A 15,611-nucleotide genomic window follows, 5' to 3' on the forward strand; every position below is an offset into this window, starting at 1 on the left:
GATGACCCTGGAGGATAAAAACCAGCGGAGAGTCCTGAAAGAGAAACTGAAGATAATATGCAGGAGAAAGAGAAAGAGATAGAGATAGAGATAGAGACAGAGACAGAGACAGAGATAGAGAGAGAGAGAGAGAGAGAGAGAGAGAGAGAGAGACAGGGAGAGGGAGAGGGAGAGATAGAGAGAGAGAGAGAGAGAGAGAGAGAGATGGGGTAGGGATAGGGAGAGAGGGAGAGGGGGAGAGGGGGAGATGGGGAGATGGGGAGATGGGGAGATGGGGAGGGGGGAGAAGGGGAGAAGGGGAGAAGGGGAGAAGGGGAGAGGGAGAGGGGGAGGGGGAGGAAAAGGGGGAGGGGGAGAGGGAGATGTTTGAGAACTAAAAGAATAGTTCTCGAGGAACGGATTGAGCAAATACAGCTCACAAACTGAGTTGCACCATCACTGTTGAAGGGAGAGGGCCCCGCGTGGAGCGCTCCCTTCAGAGTTCTTAAGAGACAACTGAGAATGTACAGGATCCAGCACATGAGAGAAGATGGAAATGAACTCCGAAATGAAATCAGCCAGCATTAATGAGAGCTGATTGAGGAAAGAGGCAGCACAGCGAGGACCGAGGGCACATCCTGAGTGCACATTCGTAGTTCAATTACGGCACTTCTATATCCTGAGCGACCTGCCAGCTCTATATATGTTGACGCTGGGAAACCCTCTAGGAAGCATTTAGTGATAAAGTGCAGGACACTGTGTATATTAGCTGATTCTATTTTACGAAGCATTTCATCTGATTTCCATGTATATAAGTAAACCAGATACACAGAGGCTAGGAAATGGAGTGGGGGTATAGAAGGGACTTTTCCTTTTTTATTAGTTACTCAGTGGATGCCAACTTCAGGTCTATGACTTCAGGAAGCTTGGACAAGTTATTTATCCCCCTGTCTATGAAGTGAGGGTGATAACCTGCTGGGGCTGAACGAATGAATGGATGTATGGGCTAAGCAACGATTCCAATGCGTGGAGCTCAGAACCAGGCCTGGCCCTGGAAGTCCCCCATCTGTAAGCTGTCGGCGATTCTGCTGTACCCTTTGCAGTCGCCTTACCACAAGCACAGTCATTCTGTAAGTGTCAAACGCAGAAGAAAGATCACTTACAAGTTGATAAAAGAGAAGGGGTCGTTGCTGTCCGTTCTTCCATGTTGCTTCTCCAAGAGGGTGTCAGTACATTTTGTAGTTTTCCTCAGAATCCTGTGGGTATTTTAATTGGTCTTGTATTAAATTTGTGGACTTGCTGAGGGAGAATGGACAGCTTCATTTGGTTAAGCCTTCGTATCCAACATCAAGGCCCATCTTTGAGGTCTTTCTTATATTCCTTGTATAATCCAAAAAATGTATGAGTACTTGTACATTTCTTATTAAGTTAGTTCAAAATGCATTTTTAAAATTAATATTGTAAATGTGATCTTTTTTTCCATTATATTCTTTTACTTGATCTTGTTTATATATAGAAAAGCTATGAGGGGAACGAATCCTACTAGATATTAAAATGTATCCGTGGAAGTTTAATGATTAGAAACAGTTTGATGCCAAAGAGGAAATGAGAAGATCAAAGGAGAGAAAAGGGAATGCAGACATAAACTCTAATTCACATGGGAATTTAGTATCTTATAATCAAAAGGGAGAAAATGAATTAAGCCCTAAATTATAGAGGGAAAAACTTGCCATTGGGTTAGAAAAAGATGACTCCTCTTCTCAGGCTCTATGTTAAGTAAATCTAGTTTAATCAGAGGTTATTTTAAAAAGTGAAACTAAAAAATCAAATTAATCAAGGCTTTACAAAATAACCCTATTATGGGAATAAGAGAAAGCAGAAGTTACTCATAATTTTGGCATTGGAAATGCTTTCTAGGCAATACATAATGAAACCTAGACATCATACAGGAAATTTAAATGTTTATGTGGTCAACTTTATCCAAACATCTGTTTGGAAACAGAATAAATCATAAATAAAATCAATTGACAACAAACTGGAAACATATTTGCAACTCATGTAAAAAGGTTCAAAGTTTTAAATTCACAGAGTTCATACAAATCAATTAGGAAAAAAAAATCTGACAACCCAATTGAAAAGTCAAATGGATTAAGGCAATCAACATAGTTTGTAGAAATGAAATTCTATAGGCCAATAAGTACCAGGAATAAATGCAGTCACACAAGCCTCAGAGCTGACCTCAGGGAGGCCAGAGAGGACCACAAGACTGTGCTGAGCCAACGTGCCCTTCTGCTCAGCTGGGCATGGGGCTACTCTGGCCAAGCCAGTCCGTAAGCTGTAACTGATGCCTCTCTGCGATCTTTCTCCTGGGATGGCTGTGCCCACAGGACAAACTCACTCAGAAGAGTTGGGAATAGATAACAGAATTTTCCTGACTTTACAATCAGGAGTTACTTTTTAACTTGAACACTTTTCAAGTTTCAACTTTAAGGGGAAAAAAGATCCATCCTGGTGTAGTTGGTGCCTGAACCTGACTGGGCTTCCCCTCCCTGCACCCTGGACTGGCAAGTGCGCATGTTCCCTAGCAGTGCCACAGCCCAGCACCTCCGAGCAGGGCTCTGCAGACCCACGCTGCTCTTTGGACACCTCTTGAGGGTCTTTGACTGACCCCCGCCCCCCCCCCCCCGGTCCAACACTCTATCTTCCCGCGAGTGTGGGCTGCCTCTGGTGTTCCCATGTACAGGGCTTCCTATTTCTTCTCCAGATCCTTGGTCACTGTTGGAACTCTACGGCATGATCGCCACGATTAGCTTTTCAGGGATGACCCTGTCTTGTATTTGGAAATCTTTCTCCTTGGGGACCACCAGCCATCCAGTCTTCCAGCGTGAATGCTGAACCTTCAATTACTGGTCACCTTGTGTTCTCTTAAAGTTGAGATGGGACCACACAAAACCATAAAACAATTCCTAAAATGGAAAGGTAAGTTGAGTATCCCTTATCCCAAGTGGCTGGCCCTGGAAGTGTTTCAGATTTTAGTATATTGGTATCTATATAACAAGATATTTTGGAGACAGGGCCCAAGTAGAAAAATGAATTTCATTTATGTTTTCTATGTACCTACACTCAGAGCCTAAAGGCAATTTTGTGTAATATTTTAGATAATTCTGTGCATGACACAAAGTTGGCGTGCACTGAACCATCAGGTTGTGGTGTCATGTCAGCGCTCAGAGAGTTTCAGATTATGGAATATTTAGGAGTTCAGATTTCTGGATCGGGGATGCTCAACCTGTAACTGTCCCAGTGTCCTTTGTTTCCAGTAAACACACAGCCTGATCTCTCCGAGGCTGCTGGGCTGAGACTTTGCCACCACCCACTTGAGTCAATACACAGCAGTAGGTCAGTTGCTCTACTGTTCACTTAGGCCAAGTTGTATTTAAAAGAAAGCGATTCAATAAAGGAGTTCTTCCCTCAGCGATCTTTTTATTTCCCCAAGTCAGGAAAGTACATTCATCACGCAAATACTAAGAAACTTACAAGGGGAATAACTCAAGGATGCTTCATCTACACAGCAACCACTGCTTTGTTGTAACATAATCATGTAGGTGTAATTATGTTTAGATAATATGTACAGACACTCCTTGGTTCATAGTGGGGTTGTGTCCTGATGAAACCATTGCAGATTGAAAATGTTGTAAATGAACGATTCACTGGATACAGCTCACCCACCAAATAGCCCACCTCCGCAGGGGAGCTTCCTTTTCCTCTTCTTGTACCCTCACTTGAGGAGCCCCGAGCCTGTCCTGTAAGAAGCCCAGTGGCCCTGCAGAAGACAGCAACCTGGAGAGGCTCTGAGCAAGCCTTGCATGCGTCTCTACCAAGGGGCCAGACCTGGAGGGACTTCTTCCTGCACCCTAAGAACTGAGCAGCTGCCAACCGAGGACCACCCGTGGCTCGGCTGATGCTACAGAGAACGGAAGCAGTACCAGGAGAATCTGCCCACCACGCCATTAGACTTGATAAAACAGACGTTGCTTCAGGCCATTAAACGTGGTCATACATCGCTAGATACCTGACACTCCTTCTCATAGATCAAAAATCACAGTGAGTGAAGTGACTTGTTCCAGATTCCACGCCGAATTAATACTGCAGCCCAGCTCAGGCAGCCTGCCTGGAAACCTGTAATCTTAGCCACTCCACTCCATTTACCTTAAAATGATAATCAACGTGCAGAGCTGGGGCCTGTATAATATCCTGTTTCCTCTTAGCAGCCACTCTAATTCCTACCTAATGAAGAATTTGTGCCAAAGGCATATGTCCTCTCTGGGTCTGCAGGTATCCACTCGTGCTTGTTTGCAGTCCTTCTGAATTCCTCCCGTAGATCTGTCTGTGTTTGAGACAATAGGGGAGGGAGCCCCATTTCTCCTCTTCCTTCAGCACAGATCCTATCAGCTGTCTGCCTTATACCAAGGGGCAGGCCAACTCTGGGCTTCAGGAAGTCGATTCTGTAGTATTCAATGTGGCTCAGTGATTTTCCCAGGAGACAGAGACCCTGGGGTCTTGGCAGCTTCCCTGATAAGCTATCCTCCCGTCTATTTTATATTAGAATCTATTGTTTACTGAAAGAGGGTAGGGGTCAGGCAAAGAGGAGACTCCAGCCCAGCTTCCTGACAGGCAGATGGGCCTGTACCTGCAGCCTTTCTGGAGCCAAAAAGGTCAAGGGTCAAGGACCCAGAGGTACTGATGAACTCAAGGGACTTTGGCTAATTAAACACTAACAATTGTAGACATTCCTACTCCCAAGACATAATAAATAACATGCTGTATAGCATGAGACAAACAGGTACTCCACGCCAGTGCTGTTGAAGGCCATTTTCACACAAACAGGGCAAACGCACAAAGCCCAGACACACCTTCTTGGGCCATCCCGTCAATCCCTGGCTGGATTGGGGATGCTGAACCTGGAACTGTCCCAAATTGAAAGCAATTTGATTTCAGCCTCCCAAGATCGATCTCATCGAAAAACAGAGTGCAGGTCACAGGCACAGGGTGCTCGGTGATGTCTCCCAGAATTTAAAACATCAAGTTAAGCGGCAAGCACCAGACGTTCCTAAACATGGTGATTCAACGGATTCCTAAGTTTGACTTCCTGAGCTGTGCTCTAGAAATACATAGCAAAAAGCATAGAATTAGGATCCTGAGACTTTAGAGACGGACCAACCGAATGGTTCTGAATAAAAAAATTCCCAACATGAAGCAATGGTTCTAGGTACCAGCTGATACCCTAAGCATTTTTGCATCGGTTAGGACATTCATTTTACAACCACCTGGTGAGGAGACTATTATTACTATCCCTCATTTTATAGGTGAGGAAACTGATGCCTACACAGCTCCACTTTTAGCCATTATTATGGATATAATCCTAAAATACATGATTGTTAAACAGTGTTTGCATTTAAAAAAAAAGATTTTATTCATTTGAGAGGTAGAGTTACAGATGGAGAGAGAGACAGAGAGAAAGGTTTTCCATCTGCTGATTCATTCCCCAATTGGCCATAACAACTAGAGCTGGACCGATCTGAAGCCAGGATCCAGGAGCTTCTTCCAGGTCTCCCACGTGGGTGCAGGGGCCCAATGCTTGGGCCATCTTCTACTTTCCCAGGCCATAGCAGAGAGTCGGATCAGAAGAGAAGCAGCTGGGACTTGAACTGGCACCTATATGGGATGCCAGTGCCGTAGGTGGAGGCTTAGCCTACTATGCCACAGTACCAGCCCCTAAAAAAATGCTTTAAAATCACTGCTTCAGTCTAACCATGGATTAGCTCAATGAAACAACAGGAAATCCCAGCAGTTTGCAGACCTGCCCATGAATTAGTTGGGTTTTGCTGGCTTAGGCCCCAGAACTCCTCTCTGGTGTATAGCCTGATGTTTTCCCCAATGGATTCAGCTTCTCATGGGTGATCATAAATTGGGTTACATGTTTTTACTCTTTTTTTCTCCCATTTTATGTCTTCATACATCTTTATCCTTTGGTATCCCTGGGGGACTGATTCCAAGACCTCCCCTACACACACAGATACTAAAATCTGATAACATTCAAGGCCCTTACATAAAATGGCATTAGTATTGTCCTATAACCTGCACACATACTTTAGATAATCTCCAGATTACTCATAATACCTAACACAATATAAATATGATAAAACAGCTGTTATACTGTATTATTTAGGAACAATGACAGTAATAACAGTAATAATAATGATGATGATGAAATTTTTTAAAGATTTATTTATTTATTTGAAAGGCAGAGTTACAGAGAAAGAGAGTGTGAGATCTTCCATTCACTGGTTCACTCTCCAAATGATTGCAACAGCTGGGGTGGAGCCAGGCCAAAGCCAGGAGCCCGGAACTCTATCCAGGTCTCCCATGTGGGTGCAGGGGCCCAAATACTTGGGCCATCTTCTGCTGCTCTCCTTGACGTATTAGTAGGGAGCTGGATCTGACGTGAAGCAGCCAAGACTTGAACTGATGCTCATATGGGATGCTGGCATCACAGGTGCACCTTTACCCACCGTACCACAATGCCAACCCTATAATGAAATGTTTCTCTGAATGTTTTCAATCCAAGGCTTCTTAATCCATGCATGTGGAATACACAGTTAGGAGAGTAGACTATATATACAAAAACATGTCAGTGGGGCTGGAATTGTGGCATAGTGGGTAAACTCACTGCCCGTTACACCTGCCTCCCATAAGGGTGCCTGCTTCACTTCTGATCCAGCTTCCTGCTAATCACCTGGGAAAAGTAGTGGAAGACAGCCCAAGTGCTTGGGCCCCTACCACCCGTGTGGGAGATCCAGAAGAAGCTCCTGGCTTCTGACTTCTGCCTGGCACAGCCCTAGCCATTGCAGCCATCTGGGGAGTTAATCAGTGGATGGAAATTTTCCCTCTGTCTCTGTAACTATGACTTTCAAATAAATAAGTAAATAAACATTTTTTTACAAAAGCATGTCACTGGTGGGAAAAAAGTAGTTTTATTTTAATCCCTTACCACTTTTAAAAAGAAACATCACCATGAGAATGCTATTGTTTTAAATTTAAGTACATGGCATTATGGCTAGTATGGAGAAAGGAGGAACTGGGCATATATAAATCTCTGTGCTACTCACAAGATGAAGCAAGAATTACAGGACACGATAGATGTGGTCTGAAATTTGGCTTTCTCCTGTTTCGGAGACACTGCTGCTTTCAGGGGACCAGTTCAGAGCACAGACAGTGTTTAAGATGCTGGTAGCAGAGTGGGGCACAGTGTGGGCTCTGGATTCAGGCAGAGCAGGGTTTGAATTCCAGATTCCTATAATCTGTGTGACCACAGGCAAGTTCCTTAATCTTCCCATCTCAGTTTTTTTTTTCCACTTCTAAAATGTAGCATAAAATAGCTTTAAACACACTGAATTATTGTAAAGATTAACTAAAAAGATCCATATTACTTCAATTCCTGGCCCAAGAAGAGTTTGAAAGAAATTTTAAAAGATGTCCGTACTATTTGCCATGAATAGAAACAAACTGTAAAGAAATAGAATCAAGGAAAGTGAGATAATGCTATTAAACTCTTACTGAAAACAGTTTCCTGCTGAAGACTTTGAACCTGAGTCCTGATCCAAGGAAGGAAGGAAGGAAGGGAGGGAGGAAGGAAGGAAGGAAAATTTCAGGAAGTGTGGAAGACACATAAGCACCAAAATCAATAACTTAATAACCTTGATGACTGAGTAACAGTAATAATACTGTCAATTGTATGTCTTTACTATTCTTTCCAGACTTATGAAGAAAGTACCACTGCTGCTAACAGACTGAACAGGCTCCAAGGCCAAATATTAATGAAGACAATGGGAAAAATCACCTGTTAGTCTCCCCCAAAATGTCAGCACTAACCAGTGACCACGAAGGTAAGAAAGGAGAAAATCTAGAAATAACTGTCATACGTAAGAATCTATAATGAGGGGCAGGTGTTTGGCCTAGTGGTTAAGACACCTGCTAACCAAGCCCAAGTGCCTGGGTTTCCGTCCCTGCTCCCAACTCCAGCCTCCCACTCACGAGTACCCTGGGGGACAGCAGGTGATGGATAGCTTAAGAGATTGGGTCCCTTTTTCCCATGCGGCAAACCTAGATTGAGTTCCTGGCTCCTGGCTTTGGTTCAGCCCAGCTCCGGCTGTCACAGACATTTGGTGAGTCAACCACCATAAGGGAACTCTGTCTTTCTGACTCTCTCAAGTTAAAAAACAAAGAACTAAATGCTACAGACCAAAAATGCTCCCATCAAATTCATATGCTGCATGTGGTGATATTCAGAGGTGGGGCTTTGCGAAATGATTAGGTCCTGAGGGTGGTGCCGTCAGGAGTGGGAGTAATGCCCTCGCCGGAAGAGACACAGGAGAGAGGATGCATCTCCCGAGCTCCAGCAGACGGCCGACTGTGAGCCAGGAATAAAGGCCCCAGTAGAAGCAAGGGTCGCTGCCATCTTCATCTTGGGCTTCCCAGCCTCCACATGTGAGAAACAAAGTCCTACCATCTAAGTCACCTTGTTGATGGTATTTTTTTTTTTTTAGCAGCCTGGACTGACCAAGACACAACATCAAATAATCTAAAATCAGCTAATAAGCTATTCAGCCTAGAGCTGTGAAGTAAATGCCATTCTGTGTGTCTCTTGTAATTGTAATTGTGTCAAAATCTGGCTTTAATATGAGCAGTAGGAACCTCCTGATCAGAACCCTGGACGGGAAGTGGCGTTGTGGCACAGCTGCCACCTGTGAAACTGGCATCTGATACTGGCGTCTGTTCAAGTCCCAGCTGCTCCACTTCCAATGCAGCTCCCTGATCATGTGTCTGGGGAAAGCAGTGGAACATGGCCCAGGTGCTTGGATCCCTACACCACGTGGAAGATCTGGAAGAAACTCCTGGCTCCTGGCTTTGGTTTGGCCCAGCCCTGGCTGTTGGGTAGTGAAACAGCAGAGGGAAGTTTCTCTCTCTCTCTCTCTCTCCCTCTCTCTCTCATTCCCCCCTTTCTCTCAGACTCTGCCTTTCAAATAAATAAACTAAATCTTAAAAAAGAAACAAACCAACCTGGGGAAATTGACAAGAGTTAGTCTAGGTCTCAGGTTCAAACTGTTCTTTCTCCTATGACAGCATACAGCTAATAAGAATAAGGTCACAGAAGGTCAAGACCAGACTTGATCCAAACAGGAGCACTACAACCCTGGTGTGGCCAGGTGATGATTAAAGACTGGAAAGACAGCTCGTGGACAGAGGAGGCCCTAGGCGGACTCAGTAACACATACACAATCACATATCCATCCACACTAAACAGAGAGAGAGAGAGAGAGAGAGAACGAATTTCCCACCATCAACTATTCAAGGTATGCTCCGAAGTTTATAAACCAGACTGTAGAACATAAGAATTCCACACTTTTCCTTTTTGAATGTTGTTCTTGGGAGAACATATATTCAGACTATAGTACCAAGTGTGCACATCTGTGAGAGGAAAAATATCACAGTGGGCCCAAAAATGAGCATGGAATCCACTTTATCAGCATTTTTAAGCATAGCTCTTAAAATAATATCTAAATATGGGGTTTCTATGCCAAAGTAGAGACAGATGTGCTTTAATAAAATATCCTGATGTTTGTCTATTTCCTGATGACCCTTAGACTTCCAGGGTGGGCTTCTATTTTCTCTTTTGAAACAGATGTTGGTAAATGTCTGTCCCAAAACCAAAAATCCTGGTCTACAGGAAATTCAACCAGCTTCTCCTCTTCTCTCAAATTTACATTAGCCAGACTTCATTCTTTGTCAGTATCTATAAGTACAGCGTATACTCAGAAAGCAAAATAGAAATACTACAATAATTCAGAGTGAAAGCTTTAATTTTAAGCATTCAAGAGACAGTAACCTAAATATGGTGCCAGAGACAACTCAAGAAAAGTGTAATTTTCCCCTTTATCTCCCCAAAACTAGATATTCAATAAATGCAATTTTATGCAGTCAAACATGTATAATAACTGTGCTAACCAAATGCTGCCTAGCAAAAAGTCCATTAAAGCGTTAATCAATAAGAATGGCTGGAAGCTAGCATATTACAGCTTTGGCGTCAGCATTGTCCGCCTCTGCAGGACACTCAACACGGCATTTCATCTCTAAATTACTATTTCTTAAATGCTTGAAAACACTTTGGCTTTCTTCAATAGGCAATCATTTTCCTTTGGAACCTTGTTTATAGTCTTGTTAACAGGCTTTTATTTTCCCTCAGACAACTTTCGCAAAAAAAGCAGCCAACTTCATGATCCCTATACAAATATCACAAATTCTAATTACTCAACTACAAATCAAGGCAATTTTGCCATAATGTCTTTATGATGCGTTCTTAGAAAATCATTAATAAATCAAATCCTTTTGAAAAATGCATCAAGAAGCTCGTTAAAAGAAACCTTTGATCAATCCAAGAATTTTTGACAACACAGATAATCATCTTCTAATGGACTTGTTTTCTCAGTGCAGGAATGGATTATTTGCAAAGGGCACACCTATCATTTTGGCTCATCAAGATATCATACATCTCCTCATTTCCTTTAAAAGTAAGCTTTATGAATAGCAAAAAATACTACTTTGAAAACTTCAAATATTAGAACCATATGAAAGGAAAAATCACAAGTTAAATTAAGTCTTTAGAATGATCATTTTGGTTAAAAAAACAAAGTAATTATTTTTCTGTGGACTGTGAGTAGAAAAACTATGTTGTCATTCCTATGGGTTAATCTTACACCTTCTGAAAAAATTAATAACCTAGGAGTGCCATAAATTCTGGCCCTTGCTCTATGCAGAGTTTTTGCGCTTGCTAAAAACTGAAAAGAAATTTAGAAGTCATGAGGGTGAAATTTCTGCTAAAAAGAGAATATAGTCAGAGGAAATTCTCATCTTAAGGTAAAAACAAATTTGTGCATTTCTCAAAGAAACCGAACACAGAATTACACACGATCCAGCAGTTCTATTCTACTATGTTTCCCCAAAGAACTGATGGCAGGAGCCTGGAGGTCAATGTTCCCAGCCGTGTTACTCAAAGTAGTCAAAGGGCAAAAGCAACCTCAAACTCCATTAACAGCTGAATGGATAGGCAAAATGTGGTGCACACCTAGAGTGAGTGTTAAAAAGCCATAAAAAGGAAGGAAATTCTGACACATGCTACATTATCAATGAGCCCTGAAGCCATTGCACTAAATGAAGTAAGCCAGACACAAAGGGACAAACACTACATGATGAGGTCCCGGAGCAGTCTGGTTCACAGAGACGGAAGCAGCATGGTGGATGCCAGGGGCGGGGGGCCGAGGGAACAGAGAGCTATCACTTAATGAGTACAGAGTTTCCGTTTTGCAGATGAAAAGGGTTCTGGAGACAGATGGTGGCAATGGTTGTCCAACAATGCACTTGTTCTTCAAGTCACTAAGCAGCGTACCTAAACGTGGTTAAAGTGATGAATTTTATCTTATGCATATTTTTTCTTCTTTTTTTAATTTTTTATTTAGTAAATATAAATTTTCAAAGTACAGTTAATGGATTACAATTTCCCATATTTTACAACATTGAGACATTTCTGTGGCATCTTCAGCTGTGATGACAATCAGTGACTTTTAAATTAGAGTTGGATATCAAGTAACCCAGATTCCAAAATCAGTGCTGAACGGACTCTGTAGGGGCCCATGGAGCCCTGCCCATGGCTGAGACACCAGCACTGTCTCGCAAAGCTGGAGCAGGCACCCAGGGAATGGGCTCATCTTAGATTTCATCCTGTTCCCTTTCTCTCTAGAAGGCCATTCCATAAATGATTAATTCCTGGTAGCATTTGGATAAACTTCATGTACCGTCTGGTTCTTAATTATGACATTGTCAAAACAAGAAAAAAAGGCCTTGGGGGAGAACAGGAAGTGAGAAGCTGGGGCAGGCATTTGGCCTAGTGGATGAGACACCGGATGGGTTGCCCATGTCCCATATTGGAGCACCGGGTTCAGCCCTGGCTCCATTCCCAGGTATAGCTTCCTGCTGATGTTATCCTGGGAGGCAGGGCTGATAGTTCAAGTGGCTGGGTCACTGCCACCCATGTGGGAGACCCACAGGAGTTCCTGCCTCCTGGTGTTAGCCAGTCCAGCCCTAGCTATTGTGGGTGTCTAACAATTTTTTATTTTTAAAAAAGAAATGAGTATCTCACTTCCCATGTTGGATCACTCTCCCCTTTATTCTATCGGTTAGTGTTAGCAGATACTAGACTTGTTTATGTGCTCCCTTTGACTCTTAGTCCTTTCATTATGATCAATTGTGAACTGAAATTGATCACTTGGAATAGTGAGATGACATTGGCACATGCCACCTTGATGGGATTGAATTGGAATCCCCTGGTATGTTTCCAACTCTACCAATTGGGGCAAGTCAGCCCGAGCATGCCCCAAATTATACATCTCTTCCCTCTCTTATTCCCACTCTTATCTTTAACAGGGATCACATTTCAGTTAATTTTCAACACTTAAGAATAACTGTGTGATAATTACAGAATTAAACCAGTCATATTAAGTAGAACAGACAAAAAAAAATACTATGAGGGATAATGTATTAAGTTGTCCATTAGCAGTCAGGGCTATGCTGATCAAGTCACCATTTCTCATAGTATCTGCTAACACTAACCGATAGAATAAATAAAGGGGAGAGTGATCCAACATGGGAAGTGAGATACTCAGCAGACTCATAGAATGGCGGATGTCCTAAATAGCACTCTGGCCTCAGAATCAGCCCTAAAGGCACTCGGATCTGGCTGAAAAGCCCATGAGAGTATTTCAGGCATGGAAAGCCAAGACACTCTGGCAAAAAGATCTCTGTGAGTGAGATCCCAGTGGAAAGAACAGGTCTTCAAAGAGGGAGGTGCCTTTCTCTGAAGGGAGGAGAGAACCTCCACTTTGACTATGACCGTGTCTAAACAAGATAAGAGTCGGAGAACTCAAGGGGCTTCCATAGCCTTGGAAACTCATGACTGGTGCATAGGGAGATTACTGATGCCATAAACAGGAGTGTCAATTTGTAAAGTCAACAACAGGAGTCACTGTGCACTTACTCCTCATGTAGGATCTCTGTCCTTAATGTGCTGTACACTGAGGCTTAATGCTATAACGAGTACTCAAACAGTATATTTCACTTTGTGTTTCTATGGGGGTGCAAACGATTGAAATCTTTACTTAATGTACACTAAACTGATCTTCTGTGAAAAAAAAAAAAAAAAAAGAGATTATCAATTCCCAACTTGACTCTCACTGGGATTAAACATGACAATAGGTCTGATCTGATTTCATCATCATTTAAAAAAAATCATCTATTATTTTTCACTTTATGTTTCTGTGTGGGAGCAAACTGTTGAAATCCTTACTTAAGGTATACTAAGCTGATCTTCTGTATATTAAGATAATCGAAAATGAATCTTGATGTGAATGGAAGGGGAGAGGGAGTGGGAAAGGGGAGGGTTGTGGGTGGGAGGGACGGTATGGGGGGGGAAGCCATTGTAACCCATGAGTCGTACTTTGGAAATTTATATTCATTAAATAAAAGATAAAAAAAAAAAAAGAAATGATTCTAGAAGAGAAAACCTGAGTGAGCTTGGGTTTAATTACATAAAATGCTAAACATAATTGTCAGATAATAATTATAATAATTGAAAGAAGGAAACATATGCATGTAATTTTAGATCATTTACACATTAAATTTGAAGGCTCAATATATATTTATTCAATGTAACATAAGTAGACTTAATCAATTTTTATGAAAAAGAAAAATACATTGAATTCTCACATGTAATAGATGTGAGGGGGGCCCGGAACTGTGGCACAATAGGTTAAGCCTTCACCTGTGGCACCGGCATCCCATATGGGCGCCAGTTCTGGTCCTGGCTACTCCTCTTGTGATCCAGCTCTCTGCTATAGCCTGGGAAAGCAGTGAAAAACGGCCCAGGCCCTTGGGCCCCTGCACCCACATGAGACCCGAAAGAAGCTCCTGGCTCCTGGCTTCAGATTGGTGCAGTTCCGGCTATTGCAGCTATTTGGGGAGTGAAGCAGTGGATGGAAGACCTTTCTCTCTGTTTCTCCCTCTCACTGTCTAACTCTACCTCTCAAATAAACAAAATCTTAAAAAAGTCAAATATTGAAGTATACATGTGAATCTAACCTAATCACCTCATAGTAAACACTCTGTTCCTCAAAATCTAATGTCAATAGATCTATATTGAACTTGAAAGTCAGAAAAGAAGTTGAAAGATAACACATAGAAAAGACTTTTAGTACCGATACTGTATACTCGGATGTAGAAGGACTGTGATTTTGCAAATTAGCTAGAGGCTATTTGGATAAATTCTGAAAAACGTAATTCATAGTCCAATAAAATAGTATGGAGTTGAAAACAGGGAAAAGAAATTTCAGTACATGCTGGTTTTAAGCTCTAGGGGAGAGGGAGATGAGTCTGTACAGATGGTGTAGGTTTTTGATGGCCTATGAATGGAACATTAACCCATTCACAGCCCATCACTTGGTCCCAAACTATATGAAGAGCAATTTTGAGCCTGTGAGCCCAAGAAATACACCCAAAGGAAATCTGTACTTGGTGATTACATTAAGCCTCGCATTGACAAGGGCCACCTGGGAATCCCAGCGCTAACGAGTATCTCAGAAAATAGGAGTGACCGAGACTACACACAGCGTCCATGAGGACAGGTGTGAGATGAGTGCCAGCATTTTTTAAAAGCCAGTAGATGAGATTCAGTCATCCCTAAATCCATTTTTAAAAATAACATTTAAAAATGTTAACTTGAAGTATGTTTCAGAGATAGAAAAACTACAATAACAGAAAATCCTCAATTCCTAATGTCAAAAAGGGTATCACCAGAAAGAAGCTGCCGTCTCTAAACAAACACCAACTTTTAAAGAGTAACTATTTGTTATTTGGTATGGAAAAATAGGACTGTGTGTAACTTACAAATTCTTGATTAAAGGAAGCCATGCAGCTCATACTTTTTTTTTTTTTTTAAGATTTATTTATTTGAAAGGAAGAGTTACAGAGAGGCAGTGGCAGAGGCAAAGAGAGATTCTTCCATCTGCTGGTTCACTCCCCAGTTGGCCACAATGGGTAGAGCTGGACAGATCGGAAGCCAGGAACTTCTTCTAGGTCTCCCACGTGGTGCAGGGGCCCAAGCACCTGGGCCATCTACTACTGCTTTCCCAAGTCATAGCAGAGAGCTGGATCAGAAGTGGAGCAGCCAAGCCTTGAATAGGCGCCCATATGGGATGCCGGCACTGCAGGCAGTGGCTTTACCCACTATGCCACAGCACAAGCTCCAGCCCATACATTTTTTTAAGCACAAAGAAAATCAAAACTATAACCTTCAAAAATTTCATGTGTAACTTTTAATTTAAAGCAATTGCTCTGAGGAGAAGCAATTTTAAAATCCCAAGCAATAGCAAAGCAGTATCAAGCAGTTATTTAAACAAGTTGTTCCAGATAAAATAACATAACTGGTCTTGGCAAAACTATAAAACTAGCTTGCTTAGGAAATGATACAG

At 42.2% G+C, this 15,611-nt stretch overlaps 1 long non-coding RNA gene across 1 annotated transcript in view; it reads right to left on the bottom strand.

Annotated features, from left to right (window-relative positions):
- Positions 1 to 1,220: 1,220 nt before the first annotated feature.
- The window catches only part of LOC103351265 (uncharacterized), a 57,885-nt gene continuing 43,494 nt past the window's right edge, over positions 1,221 to 15,611 (bottom strand). Inside the window, exon 3 of the long non-coding RNA XR_007910280.2 lies at positions 1,221 to 1,359. This is a non-coding gene — a long non-coding RNA (uncharacterized lncRNA). The remainder of the gene's footprint in view (positions 1,360 to 15,611) is intronic.

The sequence above is a fragment of the Oryctolagus cuniculus genome, chromosome 12 (assembly GCF_964237555.1).
Source record: "Oryctolagus cuniculus chromosome 12, mOryCun1.1, whole genome shotgun sequence".
NCBI lineage: Eukaryota > Metazoa > Chordata > Mammalia > Lagomorpha > Leporidae > Oryctolagus > Oryctolagus cuniculus.